This window comes from Rhineura floridana, chromosome 9 (assembly GCF_030035675.1).
Source record: "Rhineura floridana isolate rRhiFlo1 chromosome 9, rRhiFlo1.hap2, whole genome shotgun sequence".
Classification (NCBI taxonomy): Eukaryota; Metazoa; Chordata; class Lepidosauria; order Squamata; family Rhineuridae; genus Rhineura; species Rhineura floridana.
This window is the reverse complement of record NC_084488.1, coordinates 91,899,159-91,920,482: the sequence shown is the minus strand read 5'-3', so window position 1 is coordinate 91,920,482 and position 21,324 is coordinate 91,899,159. Positions and strand designations below refer to the sequence as shown.

Here is a 21,324-nt window from a genome sequence, read left to right as displayed (position 1 = left end):
TAAACCATTGGGAGTGGTCATTAGGGATTTGGGGGCAAGGTGTCATCAGTATGCTGGTGATACCCAGCTCTGCTTCACTATTACATCTGACTGAGGAAAGACTGGATGCAGTGGTGGACTGGATGAGGGCCAATAAGTTGAAGACAGAGGCTTCGTGGGTGAGTGGTTCTCGGATCTTGGAGATAGGTCAGTTGCTTTCCCCTGATACGGTTGTATTCCCCCTGAAGGAGCAGATATGTAGTTTGGGGGTACTCCTTGAATCATCCCTGTCGTTTAAAACACAGATGGCCTCTGTGGCTAGGAGCGCATCATATCAGCTTCAGATGGTATGTCAGCTACATGTGTTGGCTACTTCAAGACTGGATTGCTGCAACGTGCTCTGTGTACCCTTGGATCTGGCCCAGAAGCTTCATCTAGTGCAGAGTGTTGCCGCTAGACTGGTGGTGGGAACAGAATACTGCTGACACTAGTACTAGTGTCAACAAAGCTCGGATAACTTAGGCCCAGGATACCTTAAGGGCCAGCTTACTCTATAGGTCTCAAGTCAATCACTGAAACCATTTGAGATATAAAAAGCCTATTTTTGTTGGGACGACCAGATCTCATTAATTTATGGGACGAGGTCCAGCCGACGAAGGTGGGACGGATTTTCAACAACAAGCTCTATCTGATAAAGCGAACGTTCATCTTATCTTCTAAGAGAGAACGCACTAACAGGCAAGCACCCTTCTTTCTATATTTTTCTTTTACTTGACTTAAATTGTTGCTGTTTAAAAGAGATTTGCCAGATTGATCGGTTTTTGACATCTCACTGGGGAGCCATAACTTCTCTCTGCTACTCACTAATTAATAGCTTATCTCTGTTTTTGTTGCAAAAAGCTGTCCTGGATTTGCATTCTAAAGATATACACAGAAGAGGGATTTCTATTCCAGATTTTTATTTTGAAGAATATTATATTGTCTGAGACTACTCTCTTTTTGGTCTATTTTATTTTGACGAATCTGTTTCCTGACGACCGCCATTAATTGTTTCGATCCTGGGAACTGCATTTTGTTTACTTAAGCATGGAGAGATAAGGCTGTCTGCTCTGTTTATACTGTGATGTCACCAAGTTTGGAGTATTAACCCAATTGTTGCTGAAATAAGAAGTGGTTTTCCTATATTTTTCTTTTAAAATGGCAATTAAGAAAGTGGCTGAGAATCTGGAAATAACTATGTTTCAGAAAATAATGGATGAGATTGAGATAACGAAACAAAACCTGCGACAGGGTTGTAAGGAGCTGAAAATTGAATTGAGTAAAATGAAGCAGGAGATTAAAGATATAGGGGTCCCTGTGAGAGAGGTGACCCTGGAAGGGGTCCCTGTGAGAGAGGAGACCCCGGAGATTGGAACAAACGTGGAACAGGAAAAAGATTTGGAGTCTATGGACTTTAGAAACAAAATCTATTGTTTGGAGACACAGGAGATTAAAGACATAGGGGTCCTTGTGAGAGAGGAGACCCTGGAGACTGGAACAGGGGTCCCTGTGAGAGAGGAGACCCTGGAGACTGGAACAGGGGTCCCTGTGAGAGAGGAGATCCCGGAGATTGGAACAAACGTGGAACAGGAACAAGATTTGGAGTCTATGGACTTTAGAAATAAAATTTATTGTTTGGAACTCAATGTTATCTCTGAAGAAATTAATGAAGATTCTAGAGATAAAGTTATCAATGGCATGGATAATCTTCTGGACTGGAATGATGTGATGGAGCCCAATATAGAGAAAATCTATGGAATTAACTGCAGCCATGTGACAATGGAAAAACTTTCAAGAGATGACCCAGTGTATTTTGAAAAAAAGAACAGAGATATGATTTTACAGCAGTATTTCAGCAACCTATTCAGAATGGATGGCAAGAAAATATTTGGGATAGAGGTAATTCCCATCAGACTCTTACTATATGACTATGGCTTTGACAGCAAGATTATTATGGAATACTGATAATGGAAGATTGGATACTGAAATTACTGGACTTAACAAGACTACTGAAGATGGAAGATGGAAAATGGAACTAATAGGGATAATAGAACAATGGCTACTGAAATTACTGAACCTAACAGATTCTGATGTGATGGATTAATTGAAATGTTTATTTTGACTATGGTTATGACAATAAGATTATCATAATTAGTAATGAGATGGATTAATCGATATGCTTATCTGGAAAAAAAAATTGATAGATATATTTCTTAAAGAATTGAAACCTCTCTTTGACTTTTTGTGGAAAGAATAAAGTAATGTTTATGAGATTTGATGATTAAGTAAGATAACTACTGGAGGAAAGTGATTTTATAATATGACTTAAGAGACAGGATTGTTATATATTATAGACTTATAACTGATTTGATCTTTGACAAATGGGAAGTCAATATTTTACTCTTTATTTTTTATTTTTGTTTCTTTTTTTTTTCTTTTTTTTTTTTTTTGTTTAACTATTTTTGATTTTGTTTTTTGTCTTTGAATGTTTTAAGATTTCGTCTTGTATGTTTTATGAAAATCTGAATAAAAATTATTGAAAAAAAAAAAGAGATATAGATAGCAAAAAGTAGGATATAAATTTTTAAAATAAACAATAATATATATTTTTTAGAAAAGAACAAGCAAGGTGCAATTTAATCCTGTAAGCTAACTTGGAGTGATTGTGGGGAGAAACAAAAACAAAACAAAACACCTGACTGGGGGGCACTGCAAGGCCACTGCCAAGATGGCTGCTTAACCCTGGATCTCAGTGATATTCCTCATTTCTTTTGTACCGCAAATGGATGACTATCTATACTTTTCACGGCTTGTGAGTAGCTTCAGTTGGGGAACTTACAGGAGATCACAAATGCTCTAATTTTAGTTCTCCTAGCTTTTAAAAACTCTGTTCTGTTACATTGCAACTTTTGACAGCTCAGTGGGAAGAGTGAAATTGACACGCTCAAAATGGCGACTAATAAAGTGAAGGCAGGAAAACTGTCAAAGGCCCCTGCTGACCTCTCTCTGGCAGATTTAGCTGCACAAATGCAACAAATACAAAGTAACCTTATGGAGAGTTGACCAGCTGCTCTCAAACCCCTTAAACAGTTATTTAAGGATTTGATCACCCAAGTTACAGAAATCACTACAACCATTGATGAAGGTTTTGAGCTGACTTTAAGACAAAAGATCAAAACAGAGAAATTAACGGATAAAGCAGTAGATCTCCAAATTAAACTGGAAGATCAGCAGGAACGGAATCGCAGACAGAATCTGCACATACGTGGTATTGAAAAGGTTCACCATGCTCTGTGTTGTAAATCAAAGGTGGTGGTCCACCTAGGGACATTGTTATTCACTTCAAGCGATTTCACAAGCGCGAATTAATCTATGCTGCACTGCAAAAGCTTAAACAGATCTCCTATGAAAATGCTGAATTACAGATTTTTCAAGATGTCTGCCCAGATATCCTGCTGTGCTGTAAGGGTTTCAGGCCGCTCACTGAGATTCTGCAAAAAACTAACATTCCCTACCTCTGGGGTTACTCTTTCCAGCTTATGGTTCATCGAGGAGAGCTTTTTTATACAGCTTCAACGATAGGTCAAGCATTTGTTTTATTACATGATCTTGGGTTTAAGCTCCCAAACCTACCATCCGAATTCCCACACAACAGAAAGACTTTCACCTTCAGCTGAATGGTCTAGCCCAGCGTTTCTCAACTAGTGGGCCACCAGATGTTGTTGGGCCACAATTCCCATCTTTCCTGACCATTGGCAATGCTGGCTGAGGCAGATGGGAGTTGTGGTCCAACAACATCTGGTGGCCCACTAGTTGGGAAAGGCTGGTCTAGCCGAAAAAAGCAGGGCACTTCTAAATCTACACCTTCTATCCCTTCTGTAGATCAAACCACTGGCTCCTCTTCCAAACCCAACTGAATTTTCTATCAACCTCCATTCTTTTTATATGTTTGCTATTCTGAGGAATGTTGCCTAACTTTGGACTTCTTCTCTGCCACTATCCCAATGTTGGCAGAGTCGACCCGTGGGCAATCCTGGGATGTATTTCCAGATTGTGAGGCTGCAAAGTCTCCCCCACAATATGGGTTCACCAGTTGTTCTAATTGTTTAGATCTTGTTGTATTCTTAAAGGTTTTTTGTCACTCCATGCCCTCTCAAAGTCACATTATTCTTCCCATTCTCACCAATCCAACCTCCAGCTATAACAAACTTAGGCAATATCTGGACTCAAACTGTTTTCACTTAGCGTGAATGGATTGGGGACCCCTGTGAAGTGTGCTAGAATCGGAACTTTATTAAGGAAGGCAGATCCTGATACCGCCTTTCTGCAAGAAACTCATCAAAAATATGTATCCTCTAATAAGCTTAAAGGTTGATGGATGGGCGATTATTACACAGCTTGTGGATCATCCAAATCCAGAGGAGTTGCCATTACTATAGCTTCTAGATGTCTTTCTATGTGGCAGAATTGCTTTTCAATCCCAAAGAATGCCACTTATTTCTTCGCGGTACTATAGGAGACTCAAAAATAACTCTGGTATCTATCTACTGGCCGAACACTTAACAACTCTCCTTCCTACTTGACACCTTAACTCGTCTTGAAACATTTGCTAAAGGTGATATTATTGTTGGAGGCAATTTTAATGATGTTCTGCACTATGGTAAAGATAGGAGTGCAGCAAATCGCCTGGCTCCCTGCCCTAATTCAGATGTCTTCCATGTAATAGATGAAAATGGAAACGGTCTGCCTTCAAGTCGATTCTGACTTATGGCGACCCTATGAATAGGGTTTTCATGGTAAGTGGTATTCAGAGGGGGTTTACCAATTAGCCTTAATAGACATTTGGTGGGAACATAACGCAACAGAACACAATTACTCTTTTTACTCAAAATGGCATAAGGTTTTTTATGCATAGATCTCCAAAATGGTGCTCCCTGCTGTTGTTGATGCAAACATTGGTTCAATTATCATCTCTGATCATGCCCTTTTCCCATTGATGGTAGATTTGAGACAAAATGCCTCCCGCACTGCCACTTGGAGACTCAATACATCTCTCTTTCCCCAAAGAGATTTGGTTAGCAAACTTAAGGAGTCCCTGTCTGAATATTTTAAGCTCAACATCTCCCCCGATCTTACCCAGGCAACAGTGTGGGATGCTATGAAATCAGTAGTGAGAGGTTTGTGTATTAAAGAAGCTTCCATACTAAAAAAAAAAAGCAGGAAACTGCTAGAACAGCTCTAATTGCGGAAATCACTGCCCTTGAAACAGCTTATACAAGCAAGAGTGCCTCTAAGATATACCTCAAGCTATGTCTGTACTGCAAAAAGTACAGATCTGCAGGCTAATGACATAGACACTATTCATAAGTCTCATTGATATAACACAGCAGTATGTTGAATTCAGAAACAAGAACTCTAAACTCTTAGCCAATGCAGTGTGCAAATGGAAACTGAGAAATTTTCTTTCTAATGTGCTCTCTCACAAAGGCAAAAAAATGTTGTACCACGATTGATATTAGTTCTGCATTTGCTGATTTTTACACGAATCTGTATCCTACAGACTCACTGGAAGATTTTTCTATTGACACATTTCTAACAAACCTTCAAATTCCCCTGTTGAGCCTGGAGCTTGGAGAACACTTAAATAGTCCTATTCTTTCTGAAGAAATAGAAGTCACTATAAAACATCTGAAAAATGGAAAGACAGGTCTTGATGGCTTTGGTGCAGAATTTTATAAGACATTTAATGAAATTCTCCTCCTCATCTACAAGCACTGATGAATGGAATTATGAAGAGAGATAGGATCCCAGAGACCTGGAAACAAGCTAGAATAGTTGTCATCCCTAAACCTCATAAAAATCCGTGTTCCCTGGGGTCCTATTGTCCAATAGCTCTCCTGAATCAAGATGCTAAGCTACTTACTTCAATAATGGCTCAGAGACGAAATGTCTATCTCTAGATATATTTGCACCCATCAGACAGGTTTTATTCCTAAACAGCAACTTTCAGGTGCAGTAAGATGGGTTCTCAATATTGTGAATCATAGTTCATGAACAGGCACTCCTCTTGCACTACTTTCCCTGGATGGTTTCAAAGCCTTTGACTGTCTTGAATGGCCTTTCCTACTCCGTTTATTAACTAAATTAAATGTTGGTCCTTACTTCCTTAATAACATTCATCAGTTCTATTCTGGTTCCCAAGCGACAATTCCTATCAATGGATTTGATTCCCCTTTTCTTAATTTAACAAATGGCACCGAGCAGGGATGTCCTTTATCTCCTATATTATTTGCAACTGCAATAGAAGTACTGGCTGATAAGCTTAGAACAGACCCTAATATTATCAACCTCTTTGCAGATGACATACTCCTATTTTTACAAGAACCTCATGACATGCTCCCATGGCTGCAAACCCATTTAGCTAATTATAAAGAAGTGGGGGGGGGTAGAAATCAATTACAGTCGGAACTTTTTTGCATCAATTTCCCCTTACAACCACAGGCTCACTTGAGTGATGTATTTGGCCTCCTGCTGGTATTTGGTAGCTTTAAATATCTAGGGGTAACTAGACTTAAAACAATTAAAAAAGCATAACTTCGACCCATTAATACGAGCCATTAAAACTGAGTTTTATTCTTGGAAAAACCTTTCTTGGCTTGGCAGAGTGGCTGCAGTGAAAATGGCCATTCTGCCCAAATTCCTCTTCCAAACTCTCCCCATTTATCTTCCTGAAACATTTCCACAGACATGGCAACAAATGCTTGACTCTTTCTGTAACAGCAGTAAATGTTCATGCTTAAGTAAAACAGTTCTGTATATTATGAATCATCACAGATTAAACAACTAGCTCAAATGCTTTGTTTTGATCTAAGTATACCTTGGATTTCAATAGAAATTACATCAGAAGTAAAATGCCCATCAGCACAATCACTCCCTTTGTTACCACTGTCTAAATGTGCTCTTTCCTCAATCACACACTCCTACTTGAATGCCACCTTGAAAATCTGGACTCCATGGGTCTGCAAACTAGCGCCTTGGCTGTCTCCTCTTCTTTCATTCCCAGATCACCCCAAATTTCATCACATTGACAAATATTGGCAATTTGAAGGCTGGGAGCACAGGCGATTGCTAACAATGCAAGATCTGTTTGATCGAGGAGGTCTTTTACAAATGTCTCAATTAGAAAAACATCTCTCTGGGTTAAGAGTCAACTGGTATAGAATCTTACAAGTATCCACCTTTATAAACACAATTTACAAATCAGAAGATTTGCCACGTTCTTTGACATCCTATGAAGGAACTTCTAGCCAAAAAGGTGCTATCTCTATCATTTATAACCTCCTATTAGAGTTTAAATATGGAAAAGAAAATTTGGCACATAAAGCTTAGGCTAAAGATCTGGGAAGGGAAATCACAAAAGAGGAATGGAGTGATATATGGGTAGGCCCACACTGAAGAGCCATCTCAGCCCTCATTAAAGAAAATGGATCCTAAATCCGAGAGGGGCAGGTAGAAGTAGGGTTGCAGGTCAGAAGCATCCCAAACCCTGAGATTTTGGGGGTGTGCCCGAGTGATGTCATGGGGCGGGTCCCAGTGATGTCATGGGGCGGGTCCCAGTGATGTCATGGGGTGGGTCTTTGACCACTATTCAGCAAGAAATGAACCGTTAGCAACCAACAAGGTGCATCATCAGTCGGTTTAAGGTGGTTGAGATGAGCATATGGAACCACTGCTGTTGCTTCTATGGATGTAAGGGAGCAGGGCTGGTTCTAAAGGGCGGCCAGGTGGAGCACTGGCCCAAGGGCCGCTGGAGCTACAGGAGGCCCTCCGCTCTCCTTCCGCGATTCGCGGAAGCATCCGCGGACCGCTATCCCCCCACTTTACCTACCTTTCTGTTGTTTTTTGCGGTGCGCAGATTTTAAGATGGCAGCCGAGGTTTCCTTAAGGGGCTGAAGCCTCTGCAGCTATCTTTGCTGATGGCACACATGCGTGCTACACGCGCGCGTTGCTGCCATCAACAAAGATGGTGGTGGAGGCTTCAGCCCCTTAGGGAAACCTCGGCCGCCATCTTGATTGATGGCAAACCTGCGCGCACCGCAAAAAACAACAGAAAGGTAGGTGAAGTGTGGGGTTAGTGGGGGGATGGCGGGCAGCGTGGAAGCTCCTGTCTTGCGGTCCATGGATGCTTAAGTTCCACGGATTGCTGAGGGGGAGCGGAGGGGCCCAGGGCAGTCTGGTACCCAAGGGCCCCGGCATGCCTAGGGCCAGCCCTGTAAGGGAGTGAGGTTAAAAGTAAATGAAATGCAAATAGAAAAAGAAAAAGAAAAGTGATGATTTCCTCAATGCAATACTATACTAACCACAAGATTCCTATGAGTAAGGCAGAAAACTCAGCATCCCACAACCAGTCAGGATTCCGAATCAAAAACCAAAACTAAAAAAATCCTGGCAGTCAGTCAGCCAAGGTCACAGAAATCCCCATGCAGGACAATCTGATTTGGGGGCTGTAGTTAATGCAGAATGCTGTGGCACAATTGCTGACATGAGTGAGACCCTATCAGCACATAATACCTCTGCTCTGAAAACTGCACAGGTTGCTGATTTGCTACCAAGCCAAGTTCAATCTGTGCTTTCCATGTTACAGGTCCCACATAGTACTTGCTCTGCTCTTGTAAGAAATCAGTCCTTTAGTGTGGCAGCACATACGCTTTGGAACTCCCTGCCTATTGACATTAGGCAGACACTTTCATTGTACTATTTTCAGCACCTGCTAAAAACATTTTTATTTAGGCAAGCCTACCCAGGCATATAGAAGCTATTGTGTTTTTTTATCTGTTTTTAACTCATTGTTGGTTTTATTATTTTGAATGTATTTGAATACCTGTTTTTGCCAAAAATCATAGAATCATAGAATAGTAGAGTTGGAAGGGGCCTATAAGGCCATCAAATCCAACCCCCTGCTCAATGCAGGAATCCAAATCAAAGCATTCCCGACAGATGGCTGTCCAGCTGCCTCTTGAATGCCTACAGTGTTGGAGAGCCCACTACCTCTCTAGGTAATTGGTTCCATTCTCATATGGCTCTAACAGTTAGGAAGTTTTTCCTGATGTCCAGTCGAAATCTGGCTTCCTGCAACTTGAACCCATTATTCCGTGTCTTGCACTCTGGGACGATCGAGAAGAGATCCCGGCCCTCCTCTATGTGACAACCTTTCATGTACTTGAAGAGTGCTATCATATCTCCCCTCAGTCTTCTCTTCTCCAGGCTAAACATGCCCAGTTCTTTCAGTCTCTCCTCATAGGGCTTGGTTTCCAGTCCCATGATCATCTTTGTTGCCCTCCTCTGAACCCGTTCCAGTTTGTCTGCATCCTTCTTGAAGTGCGGAGATCAGAACTGGACGCAGTACTCAAGATGAGGCCTAACCAGTGCTGAATAGAGGGGAACTAGTACTTCACGCGATTTGGGAACTATACTTCTGTTAATGCAGCCTAATATATCATTTGCCTTTTTTGCAGCCACATCACACTGTTGGCTCATATTCAGCTTGTGATCAACGACAATTCCAAGATCCTTCTCACATGTCGTATGGCTGAGCCAACTATCCCCCATCTTATAACTGTGCATTTGGTTTCTTTTTCCTAAGTGTAGAACTTTGCATTTATCCCTGTTGAATTTCATTCTGTTTTTTTCAGCCCAATGCTCCAGCCTATCAAGGTCCCTTTGAATTTTGTTTCTGTCTTCCACGGTATTAGCTATGCCCCCCAACTTTGTATCATCTGCAAATTTGATAAGCATGCTTTGTACCTCCTCATCCAAGTCTTTAATAAAAATGTTAAAGAGCACTGGGCCCAGGACTGAGCCCTGTGGTACCCCACTCGTTAGTTCTGCCCAGTTTGAGAAGGTTATTCTTTTAATTCCTTCTGTAAACCACTTTGAGATTTTTTACAATAAAGCTGTTTATAAATGTTGTAAATAAAATACACAAATAGATTTCAGAGTCACTGTGGCCCTTGGGTCTCTTTCCACTTTTAGGAACAAAGGAATCTGCCTTATACCCACTCAGGCCATTTGATACTATCTAGCTCAGTACTGATGACATGGACTAGCATTGGCTCTCCAGGATTCCAGGCTATAGTCTTTTCCAAAAATTTAATTTTGGACCTTTGCATGCAAAGCATATGCCCTACGACTAGGGTTGCCAGGTTCATGGCCTGAGACTGATTCTGTATCTTTAGGAGAAGACAAAGTCAGCCAATTGCAGGTTTTCTTGCAACACTGTAATGAGAAGAACCACAAGGTGGAATTCTCCCTTCGCCCTGCACAACTTTTAAAGATACAGAAGACCTCTTGGTTGCAAGACCCAGCAAGGTCTTCTGTATCTTTAAAAGTTCTGCAGGGCGATGGGAGAATTCCACCTTGTGGTTTTTCTCATTACAGTGTTACAAGAACACCTGCACGTGGCTGACTTTCTCTTCTCCTAAAGATACAGGATCAGTCTCAGGCCATGAAACTTGCAACCCTACCTACCACTGAGCTACAACCCTTCCCCTTTTTAAAAAAGTATCTTTTAAAACTGTTCTTTTAAGTTCACTAATGAATGCACATCATATCTACGACAGATCCATGCCATTCATTTAAAGCACATTTAACACACATTTGAAACACATGAATCACACCACAGAATCATGGGACCTGTAGTTTGTTAAGGGTGGTGGGAACTATAACTGTGAGGGGGAAACTACACTTCCCAGGATTCTTTAGAGGAAGTCATGCGCTTTAAATGTGAGTTGGATGTGCTTTAAACGTATTGTGTGATCTACTTCATAAACATTGCCTGCATGTAAATCATTTTAATTAATTTTCTAAAATAGAGATGTATAAAGTTTACTGGGTGACCATGGCTACTCACTGTCTCTCAGCCTAGTTTTCCCTTCAGGATGAAAAGAACAGAGGGGAACCATGAGCATTCTGGCAGACCCCTACTCTGGGTCTGGTCTTGTAATGGATCTCTGACACTGGCCCCAGCTCAGGTCTCTCATGATCCCACTACTAGGTGCTACCACCTGACACTCTGTAATGCAATACTGCCCTGAGTCTGTGCCATAGTCTCCTCCACAGATTGCTACATAGTGTCTGGGTGCACTTACAGGCCACAACCCCCCTGTATCTTTCTGCCTTTAAAGATTACAGCCCTGGGTAGCTTTGGGTACCTGCTGCTGTTACACTCTCCCTTCACCGCTGCCACCATTGATACTGTTCCCAGCTTTGGTATTGTTCTGCCCACACTTCTGGTCTGTAATATCCCAGCCAAGGATCGGATCAAGTGTGAAGTTAAACCAAAACTATATATTTAATAACACAAGAAATAAACAAGATTACTTTAAGTTCAGTCAACATGCGTGTGGTTACATATAATAGTTTTCTCTTCATATCTTAGCCCTAAAACCACCTAAACACAAATCCACTCCTCCAGAATCAACAACAACTAACCAACTGTCATTCTCACATTTATACCTTCAATCACCCAGACTCTCAGCCAATCACAACTCAGCATTCGTCAACATTCCAACCCATGTACTCCCCCCTCTCACTCATTCTACTTACCACATTTACACTACAAAACCGACACTTGCCATAATTACTGTACAAAATTTACAGGGGCATCACACACTCCAAGAAAGAAGGGCACACTTAAAATGTAGAAGAAATAATAATCCTCGACCATAGTGTGAAATCAGAATACTTATAGGGACAGAGTATAAAGAAATATTTATATAAGCATGATTGTCAAATATGTTTATTATTTACACAACCTGTAAAGATATTTATAGAGCAATCCTATGTTTGTTTACTCAGAAGCAAGCCCTAATGGGGCTTACTCAAACAGGGAAGTGTGCAGAGAACTGCAACCTCAAGTGATAAGCAACTTCATTAATGCAACCCAAAATTCAGAATCATGCCACTTTAAGCTGTTTTGCAACTGTTATACTTGCTTTTATGGATGTTTGGATTTTAAAGGGATTTATTTCTTATTATGAGCTGCCTTGGTTTCCAGTCAGCAACCCTACCTCACAGGGTTGTTAGAAAGACTCCATACACACACACACACACACACACACACACACACACACACACACACACACACACACACACACACACACACACACACACACACTGGAGATGTAAAAATACATACACCTCATATAATAGTTTATTGTCAAAACCAGCCGGTCATTGCAGAACATTTTAAAAATAAAATAAAATCAGTATTAGTTTCCTACATAATAAAAGCAGTGATACCAAGTAAGCCCTGCCTCATTGCTTTAAAAATAGAATTGGAGGGGAAGAGAAAGATTTACAACACAAACACAATTCTTTGCTATGTTCACTTAAAAGTCCCATTAATTTACAGCACAACCATGTCTACTGGATAACCAGCCAGATGGGTGACTAATAAATTGAATAAATAAATAAATAAATACTCAAAAGGAAGTCCTATTGAATTCAATGGGGTTTACTCCAGGTATGTGGGATTAGCATTGCAGCTTTACTCCCAGAAAAGTGAGTATTTGATTAATGCTTCATATTGGGAAAGTTTTCAAGACACTGCTCTCTTCAACAGCCCGGGAACATTGAAACCTGTTTGACTCATGCACACAAAAGAGAAAAAGACTGGAAGTTATATACTCACTCAGTTTATGAGATTTTCAGATAAGCAGGAAAAAACAACAGTTTTCTGGCCTTGCAGTGGGGTCTAGGTACTGCATGGAGATCAATAAATCCCTTGTCAATCACAACCCTGACTTCACTTATTGGCTACAAACCTGAAAGGGCAGGGTTAGAGCAGCCAGCCCAGGAGCTTATTTAACAAAAGTTATGGGGGTGGGGTAGCATACATTTTGGTGTATATCTCTTGAATCAGGCCACCTAGAAACTTATTTTTTTTAAATGAAAGCTGAGAGTCTGGAGATTAAGGTGATTTACTAAGAGACCCAGAGAAAACCCCAAAAATCTGGAATCTCCAGGCAAAAACCAGAGACCTGGCAACCGTAGTTGTGACCCACCCTGGGACCTTTGGGTAAAGCGTGGGCAATAAATATAAACAAGAATAAAGGGTCAGCTATTGCTTGCTGTTGGTTCCCCATCGGAAAGTGTGTGAGACAGGGGTCTATTTTATCACCCTATTTATTTAATCTATACGCAGAACATACGGAAAGCGGGATTGCACCAAGGTGAAGGAGGTGTGAAAATTGGAAGAAGAAATATCAATAATTTAAGATATGCAGAAGAGCATACTACTAGCAGAAACCAGTAACAATTTAAAATGAATGCTGATGAAAGTTAAAGAGGAAAGCACAAAAGCAGGAGTACAACTGAACGTCAAGAAGACTAAAGTAATGACAACAGAAGATTTATGTAACTTTATAGTTGACAATGAGGACATTGAACTTGTCAAGGATTATTAATAGCTCGGCACAGTCATTAACCAAAATGGAGACAATAGTCAAGAAATCAGAAGATGGCTAGGACTGGGCAGGGCAGCTGTGAGAGAACTAGAAAAGGTCCTCAAATGCAAAGATGTATCACTGAACACTAAAGTCAGGATCATTCAGACCATGGTATTCTCAATCTCTATATATGGATGTGAAAGTTGGACAGTGAAAAAAGCGGAGGAGAAAAATCAACTCATTTGAAATGTGGTGTTGGAGGAGAGCTTTGCGGATACCATGGACTGCGAAAAAGACAAATAATCGGGTGTTAGAACAAATTAAACCAGAACTATCATTAGAAGTGAAAATGATGAAACTGAGGTTATCATCCTTTGGACACATGAGAAGACATGATTCACTAGAAAAGACAATAATGCTGGGAAAAACAGAAGGGAATAGAAAAAGAAGGCCAAACGAGATGGATTGATTCCATAAAGGAAGCCATAGATCTGAACTTACAAGATTTGAACAGGGTGGTTCATGACATATGCTGTTGGAAGTCTCTGATTCATAGGGTTGCCATAAGTCTTAGTTGACTTGAAGGCACATAACAACAACAATTGTTTGCTGAAATTCCCAGACACTAATGAATCATACCAAATATGTGTCATCCTGCAGGAATCTATCAACGTTTGGCTGCCTTTTCTAGGGTAATTCATATATATGAGCTCTCTGTGGAAGAATCTTCGTTCTAGTCTGTTGTTTTCCTTCATCTCCTTGTACATCCCAACTATTTCTCAGTTGCTGCTTTCAGTCTGGAGTTCACTATATTATTTTCAGACGCCGGCTGAAAACTTTTTTTATTTTAGATTCCTACTGAAAACTTTTTTTTAGCAAGCCTATCCAGACAAATGATTTAGTTATCTGTGTTTTTAAAAGTTTTAATTATTTTATCTGTGTTTTATTTACTATGTAAATTTACTATGTTTTTAAACTCTTCTGTGGATTTTAGCTGTTTTATTGATTATGTATGCCATTTAGAGAGTTTTATGATTAAGCAGTCCACAAGTATTTTAAAATAAATAAATTTCCATGCTGACATCTGCTAGAGGTCAGAAAGGAGTCTTGATTTCTAACTCAGGAACCAATTCATCCCGCGGGCTATGGCTCTCCACTCATGAGGTAAGCTAATATAAAATATGTACCTATTACGCCATTTAGGGCATAGCACAGTGGGGAGGAGAGCCTGGCTGGGAGTCCAGAATCTGTGAGTTCAAATCTCCGCTCACATCTCCTGGGTGTAAAGGGTCAGCTAAAGATCACCCCCACAGTGAGTGACTCAAGGGTTATGTGCCCTGCCACCTGTGCAACCGTGGGCAATCTGCATAGTCCCAAGGAGCCCAGTTGCCCTCCAGCTGGCAGTTGCAGACAAGGAAGGGGCTGGCTAGTGCAGCTGTGGCAAGTTGAGCAGGCCCTAGCCAGCTGGGACTAGCCTCAGAGGGAGGCAATGGTAAACTCCCTCTGAGTACCGCTTACCATGAAAACCCTATTCATAGGGTAGCCATAATTCGGGATCGACTTGAAGGCAGTCCATTTCCATTCATTATGTTGGAACATATTTCGTATTTCTTTTAACTGCAGCTTTATATTCTTCTTTGAGTAAAGCTACGTATTTTGATTTGGGGAATATTTTATCTCACCCAGTGTTAATGTTTTATCCTCATGGCCAAGTTACTAAGAATACAACTGATAACTCTTTTGCAAGGAACTGAATTATTTAGGGCTGTCACACATTTAAAGAGATTTTAGGTGATTTATCAGATGATAAATTAGTTGATTAATCTACATAAATTAGAATATGTTTAGATGTCTGGGAGCAAGGGCAATGGTGTGCCCGATGCCAGGCGCAGGGGTAGCAATGCAGCCCTGCTCTGTGCCAACATGTGATACCACTAGGGATGGGTTAGAATTTCAATTCAGTTTTCATTTCAAGCAGAATTTATTAAATTAGTAATTTCCAAAACAATATGAGAACCAAAACACAGCCATCCTTTGAAATTGCATTTGTCAGAATTTTGGCACACAGTTCGCCAACTAAACAACAATTACAAAAATGCATATATTAGGGGAAAGTGTGCATAAAAATGAATACATAAGTGAAAATAACATGCAAAAAGGCATGAAATGATGAGAAATGGTTTGCAAAAATGTGTACCTTTGTCAAAACTGCCTACAAAAATGTGTTTATGTTGAGAAATTTGCAGTAAAATGGTGAATTTTCAAGAGAATTTTTTTAAAAAAAAAAATCGCACATTGCTGCAGAAATTTAGAGAACTAAATTTAACGTTGGAAAAATGAGAAACCGAGAGAACCGAAACAGACAGATCTTTCCATCCCTAGATACCACTTCACACAATTCATAGATCAAGTACTTTTGGCTGAACCCTTATTTTAAACCACTAACTTGATACGTATTTTTACAGGTCTGTTCTGATTCAGGTTAACAGAGAGTTTCAGATTCTGTTCCAGTTCAGGAAAAAACACAGGTTTGTTGCAGTTTCATTTCAGATTGTGTCACTACCTGAGTAGAGCACTGATTTATATTTGTAGTGTGAAAACACCCTGAATCTCTGGTTTCCCTGTCTCAGTTTCTGCTTCTCTGGGATCATCTGTCTATATGAGGTCTATGGCTTTGAGATCAGACCCTGTTTTTGGACTGTACTGCTGCTAACTGCATTTTCTAGCTGTGGTTTGAGAAAGGAACTTCCCTTTCTCAGCACACAGAGGGGAAACAAAGTGAGCTGGCAATGCAGGAAGAAATTTTGCTGTGTTTCCTTGATGCAAGCTGAGAAAGGGGCCAGATTAGGCCTCCGGACTAGAGGCTCCCAATGCCAGATTTAAGAGATTGTTTACATTTAGGCATAACCTGAACATGACAGCGGGCCAGTAGAGTCAAGCACAAAAATGGTGGCATGCAACAGCCCGGTGTAACCTGATTCCTAGGATCTGGAAGCCATCACACAACTTTGAGTCAGTTTGCTATCTTTCTCATAGTTCCTCCATCCTCCCTCTGTCTTTAGCTAAAATCTTGAAATGCAGTTGAGCAGTACAGACTGATCATGTTTCAGTCCTGGTTCCTGTCCTAGGGATGCATACTGGATGCCATCCAGCGTCGGTCCTGGGAGAGTAAAACATGGAAAAGTGTACATAATTGGGCTTCGTCATAAGCAGAGGAAAGATTTATTTGAACAGGGCAGAAGGTTTACAAAATTTTCTGGGGTTCACATCATCCCACACACACACACACACACACGCCAGCAAAGCCCAAACAAGTGTACAACAGGATCTACACCTGTATTGGTTTTAATTAGCAATTTTAAGCAAACTCATCACTCCCTCCGAATGTGTATGTGATGGGGAGAGAATAAATAGATGAGCCCTGATTCATTTACACTTCAAAAGTACTTCTGAGTTGGTTATTCCTCAATTAATAAAATAGCTGGTGTATCCCTAAAGTAGTATAAAGTGACACGCTGTGTGAAATCAATTTTCTTTTCCAAAATCATTAAATCCAGTAGCCTGTGACTGCATCCCTGCTAATTCTGGTTGCAGCCCTTTCATCCTCCATTAACTTTGGCGCTCCTAACAGGCTGTGAAAAATAATTTCCCAGGATGTAAATAATTCAGAAATTAAAAATTAATAAATAATAACAAGGAGCTACTGGGAGATAGACTGGGTCAATTAGTCAGCTCTGCATTCTGTTTCTTCACAGGTGGGGGGGGCAACCATATTCGTTACTAGACTCTTGCCTCCAATTCCTAGGTCTGATTTACGGCTGTTCATTACTGGATCCAGTCAGACACAATTACCTCCATCACTATCTCCATTCCTAACTTCAAAGAAACACACATTTTCTTGTCTGTTATTTTTCCTCCTCGCAGCAGCCTCAGCTTGACGTCTATGGAATGTCTTCCATGCGGACTAATTAATAAGACTTCGACTTATCATATTCACTTCTTTTCTTTGATGTCCTACCTTAGTCAATCATCCTATTTAATTAGAATTTCAGTGATAACTTTACTTATCTTGTGGGTAGATGTAAATTAAAATAACAGGATTTTAATTCTCTTTCTTACAGGGTTGTGACATTAAAAAAGGGGGGGTACAGGAAAAAGTTTCACCCTAATGTGTTATTATGTATGTTGGTATGTGAGGGGCTGCGTTCTGCTTAATTGTTTTACCTCCTGGCTACAAAATAATTTTGTTTGTTGAACAAACGCCACTGAAGTGGAAATGAACTATGGATCTTGTAAACGTCACATAATCTTCAGAGGTCCACTCTGGGGAGTGGTTAAACATAGACAAACATTAGATTGCTAACAAGGAAAGAAAAATGTACTATTTTATTTTTTTGTGTATAATACTTGAAAAAAGGCACTTTGGTTAACAGTCATAGCATATATGTAGCTGTTTAGGCTGCAGACCTAAACACACTTATCTGGAACTGGAAGTAAGCCCCACTGGACTCACTTCTGTGTAAACATGTATCAGTGCTCCAGCCTGGGTACTTCACACATTATCCTGTCACTCTTTACAACATCCCTATAAGACAGATCAATACTATAAATACCCCCTCAATATATATTGCAGGTGGGAGTGGGGATTGGTGGGGGCTGAGAGAGAGAGCCAGAGGTGTGATTCAAATTGGGGATTTCCTGATTCTTAGCTCTTAGCTGCTATACTGTACTGTCTTTACTAGGCTCCTGCTGGGAGGAAGGGCGGGATATAAATCGAAATAATAAATAAATAATAATAATCTTTTATGGATTGTTTGTTTAATTGTTTTATATTTATAGTTCAATTCAAGGTGCTGGTTGTTAGCTATAAAGCTCCAAATGGTTTGGGACCCGAATGGTTGAAATATAGCCTCCTGTCGCATGAGATTACCCCTCCCCCAATTACTTTTGTCATCTGTACACTTGTTCCATGCCCCACACTACCTGTGAAGGTGCGAGTGTCTGGTGTGTGGGACAAGACCTTTTGGGTTGAGGCACTCAGGCTTTCCTAGAGAGGTACAATTGACACACACACTGAAAAGTATTATGAAGAAAAAGGCCACACAGAGGATCTATAACAACAAGAACTTTACTAACTAATCATATGAAGAGAACAAGACCACAACATGGTGCTGCTTGTACGGCAGGACTGGAAATTGAAACGTCCACAGCCTGGGGCTGGCTCAGCAGTTCCTGGTATGGCAAGCCTGGAGGTCCAATACACTACACACACACATACACTGCCACCCTAATATGGCTTTTAACTGAATGCTAAAAACGTGTGCAACAATAAAAATAAAAGGTATTAGAACAAAGCGTGTTTGCATTTTTTATGGATAGAGGTTGCCTTGGAGGCCCTTTTGAAGGCAAAAAGATGAAGTACACATGATTTATAAATAAAAAACTAAATATCTCATTTACATAAACTGTTTTTCCAAACGGACTTATAAAAAGAAACTAAAGTACATGTATAATAAAAATGAATCTTAAAATAAATCAGTAATTACAAAAATATAGCATCATTAAAAGCAGGAAAACAGTGTAAAATAGCAGAAATCTTTTTTAAAGTGTGTTCCCTAATAATAATGAAAAGGTTTAACTCCTGTCTAAAAACAGAAAGCATGTTGGCTCTCTCTATGGAGAAAGTTTTACAACTGCAATGCCACCACTGAAAACGCCCTCTCTCTGATACCCACCAAAAATTAGACATCACTCCTTCTAATAACGTCAGATGGTGAGTGCTGACAGGATTACAGCCTGAAAAGGCCCACTGAAAATCAAAAGGGGAGGCATCAGCATACTCAAGGTGACCCTGAAGTTTGCAGAAATACAAAAAATATTGGGGGGGGCTTAAGGAGATTAACCCCCCAAAGGACTGCACATGCTAAGTAGTCATGGAATATACGGTGATTGATAGAAAAGAAAACCAGGAGTAGAATGCTCGGCATAGAGGAAATGGCTTGCTGGAACCTTGAACAGGAACACTCCTTTTTTAGAAGAGAAATACAATATTTTTTGTAGATTCCATTAGTTTTCTCTTTGTTATGCATTTTCATTATGTTTGTGGTTTCTTCTGCATCACCTTCAGACTGCACCCTGTAATTTCTGTGATTATGGACGTTTGGGATCCTTGCTGAAAATTGGACAGAGTTAAATGAACAAATTAAGGCACTAAATTGTCACTCAAACTAGTTCGTACTCACTGATTTAGGCTGCAATCCAATACACACATACCTGGGAGTAAGTCCCATTGAACCCAATGGAGCTTACTTCTGAGTAGACATGTATTGGATTACACCTTAAACAAGATGAAGCTATCTAAAGGTAAAGCATAGAAATACTTCATCCAAACCCTAGTCATTTCTAAGTTCTCTTTTGTCCACATAATCTTAACATCATTTAAACCCATGCGAATAGTGCCTCATATTATTTGGAACTTCCGGTACTCTGAATGCCTTTTTATGGGACCATGCAATCATTTAATCTGAAGTGTTTGTCAAAACATTCTACCATTGCTGAAGAGCTTAATCTTCTGTGAAGAAGATTACACTTTGCAAAGAGTCGAGTATATTCAAAAATATTCTAGTTTGTATACTTAATGGGCATAATTCAGCAGGAAGGCCTCAAGTGCAAACCTTGTTGAAATGGGAGGATCCATAGAGGGTCAATAAGAGCAAGAATTTTTAACCTTGGATTGTGCCCACTGTGGACACAGATCCTGGGCTTGTTTGCTGCAAGATTTTGGAGGTTTTTTTGGCCCAGACAACATACAGCCATGTTCATAAGTGTCAGGGGCTGCCAGGGTTTGAACCAGGTCCATATGATAATGTGGCTTACCTGTGTTGTGAGCCATTGAACTGTATTGCAATATTTGCCTAGGCAGCTTAGTATCCTAAGGCCCTGGACTTCTCTGCCCACCCAGGGCCATTGGATCCTCCTGGACAATATGAACTATAAGAGGACTTCCTATTCTAGTTAAGCCTTGCTCAGGCAACAAGGTTTTTCCGATCTCTGGTGTGTTCAGGCTATTGGTCCTCATTTCTGCCTAGCTCCTCGATCCTGCCTTCTGGTTTCAGTCTTTCAGTCATCATGACTTGCTCTTCAGTCCTGGACTGGTGCCCATAATAAAACCCTGACAATACGGACAAACCTTTGCCAGTGCAGGGTTGGAAAGCCTTACATTAGGAAAGTAGAAGGAAATGTGTGTGTGTGTGAGTGCGTGCATGCGTGTGCGTACGTGTTTGTGTAAGAGAAAGAGAGCATGCACGTACACACACTTGCAGAGGTGGAATTCTAACTCAAGAAGATAGGCCTCTGCAGATGATACAAGATACCCAACACATTACATCAAATTGTGGCTGCTTGTGGGCCATCATTTAGCATTAAGCACCCAAGCCAAAAGGCAAGCCAAACATACAACAAAAACTCAGGGTGCAATCCTAAAAATGAATACTCAGAAGTAAGGCAAATTGAGTTCAGCTGGATTGACTCCCAGATAGTACAGGCATACCCCGCTTAACATCGCTTCACTTAACGTCGCCTCGCTATAACGTACATGCTCCATACATCCCCATACCCCGCTTAACGTTCGCACGCTTTTCAATAACGTACACTTTATTGGCATGACGCCGCTGCCATCTAGTGGTGATTGAGTGCAATACAAGTGAAGGCAATTGCTTCACTTAAAGTTTATTTTCGCTTAAAGTATACTCTCCGGTCCCATCGCAAACGTTAAAGCGGGGTATGCCTGTATTGCTATCAGGATTGCTGTCCTGGCTTGCGCCCATGGCACAGCAGCAGAGTTGCTTATATATAAGTA

The 21,324-nt window shown here is 40.5% G+C and overlaps 1 protein-coding gene across 2 annotated transcripts in view; it reads left to right on the top strand.

Moving 5' to 3' along the window:
* Positions 1–6,224: 6,224 nt before the first annotated feature.
* RPL34 (ribosomal protein L34) overlaps positions 6,225–21,324 on the top strand; it is a 37,439-nt gene continuing 22,339 nt past the window's right edge. The window contains exon 1 of one of the 2 annotated variants that reach the window (XM_061585431.1): positions 6,225–6,229. The gene's annotated coding sequence lies outside the window, so the exon portion shown is untranslated. Of the gene's footprint in view, positions 6,230–9,577; positions 9,582–21,324 lie in introns of those variants that run through there. The other variant, XM_061585430.1, reaches the window with a different exon arrangement.